The following is a 17,577-nucleotide window of genomic DNA, read 5'->3' on the forward strand; positions in this document are numbered from 1 at the left end:
ATCCCGGCCACGTGGTGGCCGGTCAGCCTCAACTTGTGCTGGAAGTTAGGGCTCTTCGGCCTCTTCTTCTAGCAGTTTATGCTTTGGGAATCCCCTGCTCGGGGGTTCGAATCCGTATTCCTCGGCCGCCAGGACTTCGGTCCATCTGTCTGCGAGCAGATCTTGGTCCGCTTGGAGCTGCTGCTGCTTCTTTTTCAGGCTTCTTGCAGTGGCTATAAGCATGCGCTTGAAGCGCTCCTGCTCTATGGGATCCTCTGGTACGCCGAATTCGTCGTCATCGAGTCTCATCTATCTTCGGAGGAAGGCATATAGTTATCGTCCTCCAAGTATCCATTCGTCGCATGTTCGTCTGGGCTAGCCTACCCATGCTCATGTTCGGCTTGCTCAAAGGTGGGTTGATCAGGATCGTATTCCTCTTCGGCACCATCTGGATTTTCTTTTCCAGTGCCGGTATTGTTGTGGCGAGGCTTGGAGCGGCACCGATGACGCCCATGTTTTTCTTTCTTCCCCGAGGGGTTATCTCCCGTTGCCTCATTGCCATTGGTTTCTTTGGGAGTATCCACCATATATATATCATATGAAGAGGTGGCAGTCCAACGCCCTGTGGGCGGTGGTTCCTGTTCTTCTCCCGCATCATCGTCTATACCGTCGATGTCTTCGGAGTCGAAGTTAAGAATGTCGGTTAAGTCATCGACCGTGGCTATTAAGTGAGTGGTGGGTGGGTAACGAATTTCTTCGTCGCCAGCTTCCCACTCGAGCCGGACATAGTTCGGCCAGGAGTCTCCTGACAAAGAGAGAGACCTTAATGAATTCAACACATCTCCAAAGGGTGAGTGCTGAAAGATATCCGTGGCGGTGAACTCCATGACTGGAGCCCAATTAGATTCGATGGGCACGGATGCGCGCGGTCCGGAACACACTATCGGAGATGAGTCCGGGGGTCCGAAGGTATAGATTTCCTAAGGAGAGGAGTCTGTGTTCGGCTCCAACGCCGATGAGCATGCGGCCTTCGGGGTGTGGTCCATCCACCCGTCATCGGAAGGCACGACCTGCTCTGGAACGAACTCCGGAGCTATAGCAGGTACGATGTTCCGAATACTGTCGGACTGCAGATCTAGGTCATGCTAGTCATGATTGTCTGGCGCTCCTGACACGGGCCCAAATCCGTCGAAGATCAAGTCTCCGTGGATGTCGGCAGTGTAGTTTAGGTTTCCAAACCTGACCTGATGGCCAGGGGCGTAGCTATTGATCTGCTCCAGATGGCCAAGCGAGTTGGCCCGCAGTGCGAAGCCGCCAAACACGAAGATCTATCCGGGGGAAAAGTCTCACCCAGGACAGCGTGGTTGAAGGTTGGAGAAGCCATCTAGCCTTGCAGCAACGACACAGAGGAACTCTCAATGAAAGCACCGATGTCGGTGTCAAAACTGGCGGATCTCGGGTAGGGGGTCCCGAACTGTGCGTCTAAGGCTAATGGTAATAGGAGACTGGGGACACGATGTTTACCCAGGTTCGGGCCCTCTCGATGGAGGTAATACCCTACTTCCTGCTTGATTGATCTTGATGATATGAGTATTACAAGAGTTGATCTACCATGAGATCAGAGAGGCTAAACCCTAGAAGCTAGCCTATGGTATGATTGTTGTTGTTGTTGTTGTTGTTGTTGTTGGGTCCTACGGACTAAACCCTCCGATTTATAGACACCGGAGGGGGCTAGAGTTACACAGAGTCGGTTTACAGAGGAGGAGATCTACATCCGAATCGCCAAGCTTGGCTTCCACGCCAAGGAGAGTCCCATCCGGACACGGGACGAAGTCTTCTATCTTGTATCTTCATAGTCCAACAGTCCGGCCAAAGTATATAGTCCGGCTGTCCGGATACCCCCTTATCCAGGACTCCCTCAAGCGCCACTGAGCCTGCTCCATCACCAAAAAGGGTATGTGCATTATTTCATACTTTAGGTGTGAAGCCGAATTGTCATTTTTCATCCTCCTTCTATTATCTCAGGAGGGGTACCCGGTGGATCGTAAATAAGATCCTGGCTAGCTGAGCCGCAGCCAATCCGGTGCTGGAGACGTCAACTAGGACCGTGGCGCGTGTTAGCACGGCGCTAACTCATCTGCCCCATCAAGAGCCGGATGTGGTGTCTGTCACCAACTCCAAAGTGGAAAGTGCGATGAATCATCGACATTTGAAAGAAGCCCTGCGCACCCCTACTTTAACAGAGCCGGAATTTACCGCCCTTAGCACCATGGGCGCATACATCCGAGCTGCCCAGGACAGACTTACAGGAGTCGCTCGCCTGTTCTCAAAAGATATACAGGTATAAATTTATATAAACTTAGTAGATAGATAGCAGTATCCCCCGAGACTTAAAGCGGAAGGAACAAACCGATTTGAGGATCGTTTATGACCGTAGGTTTTCAAGGAGAAGAACAGTGCATTGTCCCAGGAGCTCAAGACAAGCTGAACACAGCTAAATGCCGTTGTCTCCGAGCTTGAAGAAATGAAGAGTGTCCCAATGTACTTTGGCAAAGGTAAAAAACTAGAAGAAGAAGTGAAGAAGCCGGCTGAAGAGATAAAGAGCTTAAAGGCTCAACTCTTGGAGGCACAACAGGGAAACCAGAAGCTGAAGGGCGGCATATTCGATATGACTTGTGAACCATCCGAATTATTGATATAGTCATATAATGCAGAATGTTATAGTTCGGTTGATATAGGTATGTTGACCGGCCACCATGAGGAGGTCGGGTTGCAAAGCGACATTCTAAAGCAACTACCAAAGCTGCACGAGCGTGCCCGGAAGGCCATGAAGAATATGGCCAAAGCCCTATGGCTATCAGATGCCCCTCCAGAAAGCATGGAGGGGTTGGCACATCTGTTCAACGGTGCTCAACGTGGCTTCGAGCTGTGGAAGACAATCGTATGCCGTGAAGGTGCACAAGAGGCATGGGCCATGGTGAAGACATGCTACACCGGACTTGATCCAAATCATATGGCCCGGGTTCGACCTCAAGGACCTGATGGGAAGGAAATTCTTGTAAGCTTGGTATACGACCAAGTAATGATAGCAGCGAAATATTCGCAACAAGATTGTAAACTAGATAGCCTACTAGATGGCATAGAAAGAAAGTAGGCGTTTGATTCTATGTATCAATGTACTTTATGACCGAACTTATCTCCTGCCGAACGTATAAATTTTTTGTCATCACAGACCTTCGGCTTCCACCTCCAAAGCAAGAAGTTGGAGTGTTTCCATATACCATGTTTAACTAAGAAACGTGTAGTGTCTTTGGAAACTAGGCAATCTAGTCCTATTGCTCGAAGAGACAAAATGTGTTCGGGGAGTTATGTTATATTACTATTGAACATAAGAAACATCATCCAAGAAAAATAGTTCCGTTAGGGGTTCCTTTCCTTGGGTTAGCATGCTAAATGATGCATGCCTAGGCTCGTATCCGAAGTACAGACAGCCAATTCCATAGTTTTTCCAAAAAAAATAGTCTTTTGTATACGTGTCGACCAATTATTCCCTTAAGAACGCTAGCTTTAGGCTTCACCCATCTGAGGTATAGGTTCGGATAATCCAGTTGTAGCAATCGCAGAGGTACTCCCTTTACACCCTAGCCGAACAATCAGGAACGTAGGGTATAATCACAGGAGCAAGGCAACCCAGCTTGGCAAAAACTTAAGTCATATAGGTGCATAAAATGGCAGAAGCAACAACCATTATGAGTGAAATAAGCTTATAAGCTTTTCAATAAAATGCTTCTTTAAAAGAAGCCCCCCATGTATGGTGGGGTGTATACATTTAAAGATGTGTACCCCGAACAATGCAGTCGATCCGAACATACATTTGAGAAGAAAAGGGAAAAAATTAAAAAGGGAGAGAAGAAAGTGGGAAAACCTGGTTTAAAATGAAACCCAAGGAGGCCGAACTTATGCGTAAAATCTTCGGGGCCGGGCAGCGTTCCTGGGTTCAGCTCACGACGATTATCCTTTGCATTGCGAGGGCGATAGGCTGCTCCGGTAAGGATTTCATCTATGACGAAGGGGCCCTCCCATTTTGGTTTGAGCTTATCCTTTTTCTTCTCTGGGAGGCATAGAACAAGTTCTCCGACATTGTATGTCTTAGCCCTCACTTCTCTGCTTTTGTAACGCCTGGCATGTTGTTGATACTATGCGGAACGGGCTTTAGCAACATCGCGCTCCTCTTCGAGTCCGTCTAGGTCATCTTGCCGATCTAGTTTGGCTTCTCTCTCTTTGTACATGCGTACTCTAGGTGAGTCATGGATAATATCGCAGGGCAATACGGCCTCTGTGCCGTACACCATAAAGAAAGGTGTGTATCCGGTCCTTTGATTAGGGATGGTACGGAGTCCCCAAAGTACGGAATCGAGTTCCTTGACCCAGTGCTTGTCTGATTCTCGTAAAGAGCGCACTAGTCTGGGTTTGATACCACTCATGATCAGACCATTGACCCTTTCGACTTAGCCGTTCGTTTGAGGGTGGTATACGGATGTGTAGTCGAGTTTAATGCCCAACTTAGCACACCAAGTTTTCACCTCATCAGCTGTGAAGTTAGAGCCATTATCACTGATGATACTGTGCGGTACACCATAACGGTGGACTATGCCGGATATAAAGTCAATCATTGGTCTGGCCTCAGCTGTTTTTATGGGTTTAGCCTCTATCCATTTAGTGAATTTATCGACCATTACCAGCAAGTATTTCTTTTTATGGCTTCCCCCTTTAAGGGGTTCAACCATGTCAAGCCCCCAAACCGTAAAGGGCCAAGTAATGGGGATTGTTCTTAATGTTGTGGGAGGCATGTGGCTTTGATTGGTGAAAAGCTGACAGCCCACGCAACATTGGACAAGGGCTTAAGCGTCTGCTCGAGTCGTGGGCCAGAAAACCCCTGTCCGGAAAGCCTTGCGTACGAGGGCTCGAGCTGTGACATGATGAACGTCGAGGCCAGCATGTATTTCTACCAAGAGCTGGCTTCCCTCTTCTTCGGAGATACACCTTTGAAGGACTCCGGTAGCACTTCTTTTATACAGTTCACCCTCATGTACTTTAAATGCTTTAGAGTGTCAAACTATGCATCGAGCTTCATTTTGATCGTTGGGAAGCTCCTGCCTATTATGGTAGGCCAGGAATGGTTTGGTCCAGGGAGCGATAACCTCCATGATCTCATGAGCACAAGGTGTTATCTCGATATTCGGACCCCCGACGGTGTCTGCATTGTGTTCGGCAACTTGGGGTGTGATCAGGTCCGTATTGCCTTCTCCGCTCTCACCCTGCCACACTATGGATGGCTTAAAGAGCCTTTCCACAAAGGTGTTAGGTGGCACATGGTCGCGCTTAGCGCCCATACAAGCGAGGATGTCGGCTGCCTAATTACTCTCTCGAGCGACATGATGAAATTCCAGTCCTTCGAACCGAGCTGATATTTTTAATATGGCGTTTCGGTATGCCACCATTTTTGGGTGCTTTGCATCGAACTCTCCGTTGACCTAGGAAATTGCAAGGTTGGAATCACCGCGCACCTCCAGGATTTGTATACCCATGGAGACAGCCATGCGAAGACCATGTAGCAACGCCTCGTATTCGGCTACATTGTTGGAGTCTGTATACATAATTTGTAGTACATAGCGGACTGTGTCCCGGGTAGGGGATTTTAGAATGATGCCAGCCCCCAGTCCAGCCAGCATTTTAGAGCCATCAAAGTACATAATCCAACTGGAGTATGAGCTATAGTCTTTAGGGAGTTCAGCTTCCATCCATTCAGCGACGAAGTTGGCCAATACCTGGGATTTAATAGCCCGACGTGGCTTATATACGATTTCGAATGGTAAAAGCTCAATCGAACATTTGGCTATGCGGCCAGTGGCATCCCTGTTATTGATAATATCATTGGGTGGTACTTCAGATACCACTGTAATTGAACACTCTTGAAAGTAGTGTTGCAGTTTATGGGATGCCATGAAGACTGAGTAGGCTATCTTCTGGTAGTGGGGGTATCGTGATTTGCAAAGTGTAAGGACCTTCGATACATAATAGACTGGTTTTTGGGTGGGGAATTTATGTCCCTCTTCCCCTCGTTCGGATGAGCACAGCACTAACCACTTGGTTAATTGCTGAAATATATAATAACATGGGCTATCCAACACCTGGCGCAACTAGGATTGGATTGCTTGCAAGGAGGGTTTTAATCTCTTTTAGTCCGGCTGTGGCAGCGTCCGTCCAGTTGAAGTTGTCTGTGCGTCTTAATAGCTTGTAGAGTGGTAGCGCTTTCCCTCCCAATTTGGAGATAAAGCGGCTTAAGGCCGCGACGCACCCAGCTAGTTTCTGGACTTGCTTTAGATCCGTTGGTATGGCCAATTGTGACAAAACTCGGATCTTAGTTGGGTTTGCTTCAATTCCTCTATGGGAAAGAATAAACCCGAGCAATTTTCCGGCCGGAACTCCAAAGACACATTTTTCCGGATTAAGCTGTATGTCATATGTTCGGAGGTTGTCGAAGGTGAGGCGGAGATCGTCCACCAGTGTCTCAACGTGCTTTGTCTTGATGACCATGTTGTCCACATATGCTTTGACCATTTTACCTATTTGTTTTTCCAGGCAAGTTAGAATCATATGCTGGTAGGTAGCCCCAACGTTTTTGAGTCCGAAGGGCATAGTGTTAAAGCGGAAGGGACCATAAGGGGTAATGCACACGATTGTAGCCTGGTCCGATTCCTTCTTCTTGATCTGATCGTATCCGGAATAAGCATCAAGGAAGCACAGAGAGTCATGCCCTGCTGTTGCATCAATTATTTGGTTGATGCAAGGCAATGGGAAGGGGTCTTTAGGGCAAGCCTTGTTGAGGTCCTTGAAATCGAGACACATGCGCCAGGATTTGTCCTTTTTTGGTACCATAACCAAGTTGGCTAACCAATCCGGATGTTTAATCTCCCTAATAAATCAAGCCTCTGACAACTTAGCAAGCTCTTCTCCCATGGCTTGACGCTTAGGTTCGGAGAATCACCGTAGTGTCTGCTTGACGGGTTTGAATCCCTTGATTACATTGGGACTTTGTTCGGCCAGTCTTTATGGGATGTCGGGCATGTCTGAAGGGTTCCAGGCAAAGTTATCCCAATTCTCTTGCAGGAATGTGCGTAGGGCAACGTCCACTTTCGGATCCAACTGTGCTTCGATAGATGATGTTTTGTAAGGGTCCGTCGGGTGCACTTGGAATTTGACTATTTCCTCGACTGGCTTTAAAGAGGTGGATTTGGATCTCTTATCGAGGATCACATCGTCCCTATCCACCGTGGATTGTAGGGTGGTTAATTCCTCCGCCGCTAGGGCTTCGGATAGTGCCTCGAGGGCTAAGGATGTCGTTTTGTTTTCGGCACGAAGGGCTTTGTCCGCGTCGCTCGAAACTGTGATAATTCCATTAGGTCTGGGCATTTTGAGTTTCATATACCCGTAATGGGGTATAGCTTGAAAGCATGAGAAAGTGTCCCGGTCGAGGATGGTGTGATATCCACTGTTGAAGGGGACCACATGAAAGAGCAACTCTTAGGATCTATAGTTCTCAGGCGTACCGAACACCACAGCCAGTTTAACTTTTCCCGAGCAGTGTGCTTCTCGACTGGGGATAATACCTCGAAAGGTGGTATTGCTTTGCTCGATGTGTGATCTATCCACCTGCATTTTGTTGAGCATGTCCTCATAGATGAGGTTAAGTCTGCTGCCACCGTCCATAAGCACTTTAGTAAGCCGAAAACCATCACCGATGGGGTTTAATACTAAGGCGGCGGGTGCTCGGACTGACCAAGCCTTTGGTTCGTCTTCGGCCATAAAGGTTATTGCGTGCCATTCCATGGGCTCAGTGCGGTAACTTGGTGTACTTCGCCGAGGTCGCGGAGCACCCGTTTGCGCTGATTGTTCAAAGAGAAGGTCTCAAAGACTGTTAGGACGCTGAGGTTGTCCCTCTCCGGAGAGTATTTCTCTAGAGTTGTGGTGAGGATGGCCTCTCCACTTTTTGCTACTTGTCGGGGTATCCAGCATGCTCGGAGGCTATGTGTTGGTATTGTATGCGTAGTGGCATGAATCGGGCAGGACTTGTCCGGCAGTTCGTCAAGAATAGACTTGTGTCCCATGAAGGGTTTATTTTTCCTGCCCATAGACTGGTGGTCGGGTGACCCGCCAGGATGTATCCGCTTGGCCCGGGACGCACACTACTTCAAGGCAGCGGGCTCCGGTTGAGTTTTTTGGGTTCTCCATGTGCTTTCCATCACATAGTGCTTTTGTACTAGTTGTGATAATTCCATGAAACTCTGTATGTGGCGACGATCGAGGGCATTGACTATTCCCTTGTCGGTGCAGTTTTGATGGAAAACCAAAATTATGTCGCCGTCCGAGCAGTCTAAGATCCTGTTTTTAACAAGCAGGAATCTGGCCCAAAAGTGGTGGACCGTTTCCTGAGGCTGCTGCCACACATACTTCAGGTCGTATATATCTAGAGGACCTGAGTTGCTTGGAGAATATAGATTATGGTGGGTGGGTGGATTAAATTTGGATCCTGTTCCACATCTGTGTTCGGAGCTAGAACGATTTCTGAGGCGACCGGTTCGGGTCCGGTTAGGCACAAAGGCTCCGGCAATCCTACGCTTGAACCAGAGTCCGGAGGGCGTAAGGTCCTGTTGATGTCTACTATGCAACTTTATTCTTGTAGACACATGTTAGGCCTCTAAGCGTAGAGTTTTGTAAGACAGTAGCAATTTTCCCTCAAGTGGATGACCTAAAGTTTATCAATCCATGGGAGGCGTATGATGAAGATAGTCTCTCTCAAGCAACCCTGCAATCAAATACAAGAAATCTCTTGTGTCCCCAACACACCCAATACAATGCCAAATTGTATAGGTGCACTAGTTCGGCGAAGAGATGGTGATAAAAGTGTAGTATGGATAGTAGATATGAGTTTTTGTAGTGCGAACAATAAAAAACAACAAGGTAGTAAATAGTAAAACGGAGCACAAACGGTACTGCAATGCTTGAAGATGAGGCCTAGGGTGCATACATTCACTAGTGCAATCTCTCCACAATGCTAACATAGTTGGATCATATGATTATCCCTCAAAGTGCAATAAAGAATCACTCCCATGTTCCTATTAGCGGAGAACAAAAGATAGAAATTGTCTGTATGGTACGAAACCACCTCAAAGCTATACTTTCCGATCAATCTATCCTAGAGTTCGTACTAAAATAACAGCAAGCTATTCTTTCCGATTGATCTAATCAAGAGTTCGTACTAAAATAACACCATATGATGCATATAACCAACTCTAATATCACCTAGATACCCCAATGTCACCGCGAGTACACGTGAGTTAATTATACGATATGTATCAAACAATTTCAGATTCATAATACTCAATCCACACAAAGAACTACAAGGAGACCCCAAAGTTTCTATCGGACAAAAGATAATAAAAACGTGCATCAACCCCTATGCATAGATTACCCCAAAGTCACCTCGGGAATCCGCAAGTTGAGTGCCATAACATATATCAAGTGAATCAAAATAATACCCCATTGTCACCACGGGTATTCATATGCAAGACATATATCATGTGTTCTCAGATCTGAACATTCAATCTGACAAGACAAAACTTCAAAAGGTAAAGACTAAATTCATCACAACAAGTGTAGAGAGGGGAGAAACATCATATGATCCATCTATGTTAACAAAGCCCATGATACATCAAGATTGTGACATCTCAAGATCGCGCGCAAGAGAGATTAAACACATAGCTACTGGTACAAACCCTCAGCCCCGAGGGTGGACTACTCCCTCCTCATCGTGGTGGCCGCCGGGATGATGAAGATGGCCACTGGAGATGATTCCCCCCTCCGGCAGGGTGCCGAAACGGAGTCCTGATTGGTTTACAAGGGCTACAGAGGCTTGCGACGGTGGAACTTCCGATTTAGGGTCTCCCCGAAGGTTTTTGGAATATTTAGGAATTTATAGGGCGAAGAAGGGGTACGGGAGGCCACCGAGATGGGTGATACATCACCAACGTATCTATAATTTTTTATGTATTCATGCCATGTTTATAATATTTTTACATGATTTTTGTATGATTGGTTAGAACTAACCCGGACTGACGCTGTTTTCTGCACAACTACCATAATGTTGTTTTTCTGTAGAAATAAAAGTTCTCATTATGCGCTGGAAATCAACGGATATTTTTTCCAGAAAATGTAAAAAAATACAGGAATGAAGAGTTACCGGAGGGGAGTCCTATGGGCCCCACGAGGGTGGAGGGCGCGCCCCCTGCCTCGTGGACTCTCCGTGGGGCCCCATGACTTGTTCGCGACGCCAACCTCTCCTATAAATCCCCAAACCTCTAGAACATAACCTCGATCGGGAGTTCCACCGCCGCAAGCCTCTGTAGCCACCAAAAACCAATCGGTACCCTGTTCCGGTGCCCTGCCGGAGGGGGGATCCATCACCGGTGGCTATCTTCATCATCCCGGCGCTCTCCATGACAAGGAGGGAGTAGTTCACCCTCGGGGCTGAGGGTGTGTACCAGTAGCTATGTGTTTGATCTCTCTCTCTCTCTCTCGTGTTCTTGATTTGGCGCGATCTTGATGTACCGTGAGCTTTGCTATTATAGTTGGATCTTATGATGTTTCTCCCCCTCTACCTTCTTGTAATGGATTGATTTTTCCCTTCGAAGTTATCTTATCTGATTGAGTCTTTAAGGATTTGAGAACACTTGATGTATGTCTTGCATGGGAGACCTGTGGTAACAATGGGGTATTCTATTGATCCACTTGATGTATGTTTTGGTGATCGACTTGCGGGTTTCGTGACCTTGGGAATCTATGCATAAGGGTTGGAACACGTTTCGTCTTGACTCTCCGGTAGAAACTTTGGGGCACTCTATGAAGTTCTTTGTGTTGGATTGAATAGATGAATCTGAGATTGTGTGATGCATATCGTATAATCATGCCCGCAGATACTTGTGGTGACATTGGAGTATCTAGGTGACATTAGGGTTTTGGTTGATTTGTGTCTTAAGGTGCTATTTTACTACGAACTCTAGGGCTGTTTATGAGACTTATAGGAAAAGCCCAATGGATTGATCAGAAATAATAACTTTGAGCTGGTTTCATACCCTACAATAATCTCTTCGTTTATTCTCCTCTATTAGTGACTTTGGAGTGACTCTTTGTTGCACACTGAGGGATTTTTATATGATCTAATTATGTTATCCTTGTTGAGAGAACTTGCACTAGTGAAAGTATGGACCCTAGGCCTTGTTTCAAAGCATTGCAATACCGTTTGTGCTCACTTTTATCATTAGTTAGCTTGCTGTTTTTATAATTTCAGATTACAAAAACCTATATCTACCATCCATATTGCACTTGTATTACCATCTCTTCGCCGAACTAGTGCACCTATACAATTTACCATTGTATTGGGTGTGTTGGGTTCACAAGAGACTCTTTGTTATTTGGTTGCAGGGTTGTTTGAGAGAGACCATCTTCATCCTATGCCTCCCACGGATTGATAAACCTTAGGTCATCGACTTGAGGGAAATTTTCTACTGTCCTACAAACCTCTGCACTTGGAGGCCCAACAACGTCTACAAGGAGAAGGTTGCATAGTAGACATCAAGATATTTTCTGGCGCCATTGCCGGGGAGGTTAGTGCTTGAAGGTATATATTTAGATCTTGTAATAGAACCTTTTAGTTTCTTGTTTTATCACTATTTTAGTATATAAAAGAAAACTACAAAAAAATGTAATTGAGGGTGCCTCATATGCTTCATCTTTTTAATATCTTTCGTGAAAATGATGGAAAGGAAAATTGTGCTCAAGTGTTAGAAGAAGAATGCATTAAAACATTTGGCACTAAATATTTGAATGATAAGCATGGTTGCAATTTTGTTAGTATGAATTCCTTGAATATCCATGATGCTAATGATATGCACAACTACAAGCTTGGGGACGCTATGTTTGATGAATATGATATTTTTAGTCCCCCAAGTTTTGATGAGAATATTTATTATAATGAAAGCATGCCTCCTATTTATGATGATTATATTGATAAAAGTGGGTTTGGAAGAGTGTCAACTTTAGGAAGTAATGATTCCACTATTTTGGAGGGTGTTGAATCTTATTGTGATAATTATGACAGTGGATTTGGAGAGGTCATGACTTTATTTAGTGATGAATCCACTATTTCGGAAGAGGTTCCAATTTATTATGAGAATAAAGTTGCTATCTATGATGATTATTGTGATGACGTGTATGATATAAAGAATAATAATAACCATGAAACTTGTCATCATGATTGGATTATGCCTCACATGATAGTTATTTGGTTGAGTTTGCTCCCACTACTATTCATGAGAATAAATTTGCTTGTGTGGAGAGTAGCAAAAAATTTATGCTTGTAGATCATGAAAAGAATGATTTATGTGATGGTTATATTGTTGAATTCATCTATGATGCTACTGAAAATTATTATTAGGGAGGAATATATGCTTGTAGGAATTGCAATAATATCAAGTTTCCTCTCTATGTGCTTAAAGTTTTGAAGTTATGCTTGTTTTGCCTTCCTATGCTAGTTGATTATTGTTCCCATAATATGTTTGTTCACAAAATCCCTAGGCACAGGAAGTGGGTTACACTTAAATGTGCTAGTCATATTCTTCATGATGCTCCCATTATGTTTCAATTCTTATCTTTTATGTGAGCATCATTGTCATCATCATGCCTAGCTAAAAAGGCATTAAAGAAAAGCGCTTGTTGGGAGACAACCCAATATTTACCCCTACTGTTTTGTGTGTTCACATGATTAAGCTACTGTAGTAATAATGTTTTACAGCTTTTGTTTCAACAAAGTGCCAAGTAAGACCTTTGGGATAGCTTACGGTGATAGTTGTATTGATCCTGCTGAAAATCAGAAACTTTTGCGCTTAGTAAATTAGTTTTGAAAATTCACAGAAACGTGATTTTGATCTGATTCTTTTTTATATGTATTGGTAAACAAATGTCTCAGGTTTTACTAATTTTTTAAGATTTTTAGAGTTACAGAAGTATCCGAGAGTTACATATTACTACAGACTGTTCTGTTTTTGACAGATTCTGTTTTCTATGTGTTGTTTGCTTATTTTGATGAATCTCTGAGTAGTATCGGAGGGTATGAACCATAGAGAAGTTGGAATACAGTAGATATTACACCAATATGAATTTAGAATGAGTTCACAATAGTACCAAAAGTGGTGATTTATTTTCTTATACTAACGGAGCTTACGAGTTTTCTGTTGAGTTTTGTGTTCTGAAGTTTTCAAGTTTTGGGCAAAGATTCACTGGACTATGGAATAAGGAGTGTAAAGAGCCTAAGCTTGGGGATGCCCAAGGCACCCGAAGGTAATATTCAAGGACAACCAAGATCCTAAGCTTAGGGATGCCCCAGATGGCATCCCCTCTTTCGTCTTCGTCTATCGGTAACTTTACTTGGAGCTTTATTTTTATTCACCACATGATATGTGTTTTGATTGGAGCATCATTTTGCTTTATTTTGTTTTGCTTGCTATTTGAATAATATCCCAACATATGAAATTCTTAAATGTAGAGAGTCTTCATATAGTTACATAATTATTCAGCTACTCATTGATCTTCACTTATATCTTTCGGAGTAGTTTGTGGTTTGCTCTAGTGCTTCACTTATATCTTTTTAGAGCATGACGGTGGTTTTATTTTTGAGGAAATAGATGAACTATCATGCTTCACTTATATTATTTTGAGAGACTTAAACAGCATGGTAATTTGATTAAGTTATGAATTTAGTCCTAATATGATGGGCATCCAAGAGGGATATAATAAAAACTTTCATATAAAGTGCATTGGACACTATGAGAAGTTTGATTCCTTCTGATTGTTTTGAGATATGAAGATAGTGTTATTAGAGTCATGCTAGTGGAGTAATTGTGAATTTGAGAGATACTTGTGTTAAAGTTTGTGATTCCCGTAGCATGCACGTATAGTGAACCGTTATGTGATGAAGTCGGAGCATGATTTATTTTTTGATTGTCTTCCTTATGAGTGGCAGTCGGGGACGAGCGATGGTCTTTTCCTACCAATCTATCCCCCTAGGAGCATGCGCATAGTACTTCGTTTCGATAACTAATAGATTTTTCCAATAAGTATGTGAGTTCTTTATGACTAATGTTGAGTCCATGGATTATACGCACTCTCACCCTTCCCCCATTGCTAGCCTCTCTTGTGTCGCGCAACTTTCGCCTGTACCATACGCCCACCATAACCTTCCTCAAAACAGCCACCATACCTACCTATTATGGAATTTCCATAGCCATTCTGAGATATATTTCCATGCAACTTTCCACCGTTCCGTTTATTATGACACGCTTCATCATTGTAATATTGCTTTGCATGATCATGTAGTTGACATCGTATTTGTGGCAAAGCCACCATTCATAATTCTTTCATACATGTCACTCTTGATTCATTACACATCCCGGTACACTGCCAGAGGCATTCATATAGAGTCATATTTTGTTCTAAGTATCGAGTTGTAATTCTTGAATTGTAAGTAAATAAAAGTGTGATGATATTCATTATTAGAGCATTGTCCCAGTGAGGAAAGGATGACGGAGAATATGATTCCCCCACAAGTCGGGATGAGACTCTGGACGGAAAAAAAAAGAGGCCAAAAAAAAGAGAAGGCCCAAAAAAACAACAAAAAATGAGAGAAAAAGAGAGAAGGGGCAATGCTACTATCCTTTTACCACACTTGTGCTTCAAAGTCTCCTATTTTGTCACTTTCATATACTAGTGGGAATTTTCATTATAGAACTTGGCTTGTATATTCCAATGATGGGCTTCCTCAAAATGCCCTAGGTCTTCGTGAGCAAGCGAGTTGGATGCACACCCACTTAGTTTCTTTTTGAGCTTTCATACACTTATAGCTCTAGTGCATTCGTTGCATGGCAACCCCTACTCACTCACATTGATAACTATTGGTGGGCATCTCCATAGCCCGTTGATACACCTAGTTGATGTGAAACTATCTCCCTCTTTTTGTCTTCTCCACAACCACCATATTCTATTCCACCTATAGTGCTATGTCCATGGCTCACGCTCATGTATTGCGTGAAAGTTGAAAAGGTTTGAGAACATCAAAAGTATGAAACAATTGTTTGGCTTGTCATCGGGGTTGTGCATGATTTAAATATTTTGTGTGATGAAGATGGAGCATAGCAAGACTATACGATTTTGTAGGGATAGCTTGCTTTAGCCATGTTATTTGAAAAAACATGATTTCTTTATTAGTATGCTTGAAGTATTATTTTTTTATGTCAATACTAAACTTTTCTTTTGAATCTTATGGATCTGAATATTCTTGCCACAATAGAGAAGATTACACGGATAAATATGTTAGGTAGCATTCCACATCAAAAATTCTGTTTTTATCATTTACCTACTCAAGGACGAGCAGGAATTAAGCTTGGGGATGCTTGATACGTCTCTGACGTATCTATAATTTTTGATGTATTCATGCCATGTTTATAATATTTTTACATGATTTTGGTATGATTTTCTTAGAACTAACCCGGACTAACGTTGTTTTCAGCAGAACTACCGTGGTGTTGTTTTTGTGCAGAAATAAAAGTTCTCGTAATGCGCTGAAAATCAACGGAGATTTTTTCTGGAAAATATAAAAAATACTAGAACGAAGAGTTACCGGAGGGAGTCCTGTGGGCCCCACGAGGGTGGAGGGGGCCCCCCTAGGGCGCGCCACCCTGCCTCGTGGACTCTCTATGGGCCCCCTAACTTGTTCTCGACGCCAACCTCTCCTATGAATCCCCAAACCTCCACAACATAACCTAGATCGGGAGTTCCGCCGTTGCAAGCCTCTGTAGCCACCAAAAACCAATCAGGACCCTATTCCGGCGCCCTGTCGGAGGGGGGATCCATCATCGGTGGCCATCTTCATCATCCCGGCGCTCTCCATGGCAAGGAGGGAGTAGTTCACCCTTGGGGCTGAGGGTATGTACCAGTAGCTATGTGTTTGAAATCTCTCTCTCGTGTTCTTGATTTGGCACGATCTTGATGTATCGCCAGGTTTGCTATTATAGTTGGATCTTATGATGTTTCTCCCCCTCTACCTTCTTGTAATGGATTGAGTTTTCCCTTTCAAGTTATCTTATCTGATTGAGTCTTTAAGGATTAGAGAACACTTGATGTATGTCTTGTGTGGATACCCATGGTGACAATGGGGTATTCTATTGATCCACTTGATGTGTGTTTTTGTGATCAACTTGCAGGTTCCGTGACCTTGGGAATCTATGCATAGGGGTTGGCACACGTTTTCGTCTTGAATCTCCGGTAGAAACTTTGGGGCACTCTATGAAGTTCTTTGTGTTGGATTGAATAGATGAATCTGAGATTGTGTGATGCATATCATATAATCATACCCGCGGAAACTTGTGGTGACATTCGAGTATCTAGGTGACATTAGGGTTTTGGTTGATTTGTGTCTTAAGGTGTTATTTTACTACGAACTCTAGACTATTTGTTACACTTATAGGAATAGCCCAATGGATTGATCGGAAAGAATGACTTTGAGGTGGTTCCATACCCTACAATAATCTCTTCGTTTGTTCTCCTCTATTAGTGACTTTGGAGTGACTCTTTGTTGCACATTGATGGATTTTTATATGATCTAATTATGTTATCCTTGTTGAGAGAACTTGCACTAGTGAAAGTATGAACCCTAGGCCTTGTTTTGAAGTATTGCAATACTGTTTGTGCTTACTTTTATCATTAGTTACCTTGCTGTTTTTATAATTTCAGATTACAAAAACATATATCTACCATCCATATTGCACTTGTATTACCATCTCTTCGCCGAACTAGTGCACATATACAATTTACCATTGTATTAGGTTTGTTGGGGACACAAGAGACTCTTTGTTATTTAGTTGCAGGGTTGTTTCAGAGAGACCATCTTCATCCTACACCTCCCATGGATTGATAAACCTTAGGTCATCCACTTGAGGGAAATTTGCTACTGTCCTACAAACCTCTGCACTTGGAGGCCCAACATCGTCTACAAGGAGAAGGTTGCGTAGTATACATCAGTGGGCACAACCCACCTGGGCGCGGCTGGGCACCTAGGCGTGCCCTGGTGGGTTGTACCCCCCTGGGGCACCCCCGAGGTGCTGCTTTGGCCCATTGGTTCTCTTCTGGTCCATAAAAAGTTCACAAAAAGTTTCGCGGTGTTTGGAGAACTTTCATTTCTGCATAAAAAACAACACCACGGTAGTTCTGCTGAAAACAGCGTCAGTCCGGGTTAGTTCCATGCAAATCATAGCAAAGCCATATAAAATTATTGTAGACATGGCATGTATACTTCATAAATTATAGATACGTTGGAGACATATCAGCATCCCCAAGCTTAATTCCTACTCTTTCTCGAGTAGGTAAAAGATAAAAGAAATAATTTATGAAGTGTGAATTGTAGCAAAGTGCACAAGTTTGATCAATGAC

This window comes from Triticum dicoccoides, chromosome 1B, assembly GCF_002162155.2.
Source record: "Triticum dicoccoides isolate Atlit2015 ecotype Zavitan chromosome 1B, WEW_v2.0, whole genome shotgun sequence".
Taxonomy (NCBI): domain Eukaryota; kingdom Viridiplantae; phylum Streptophyta; class Magnoliopsida; order Poales; family Poaceae; genus Triticum; species Triticum dicoccoides.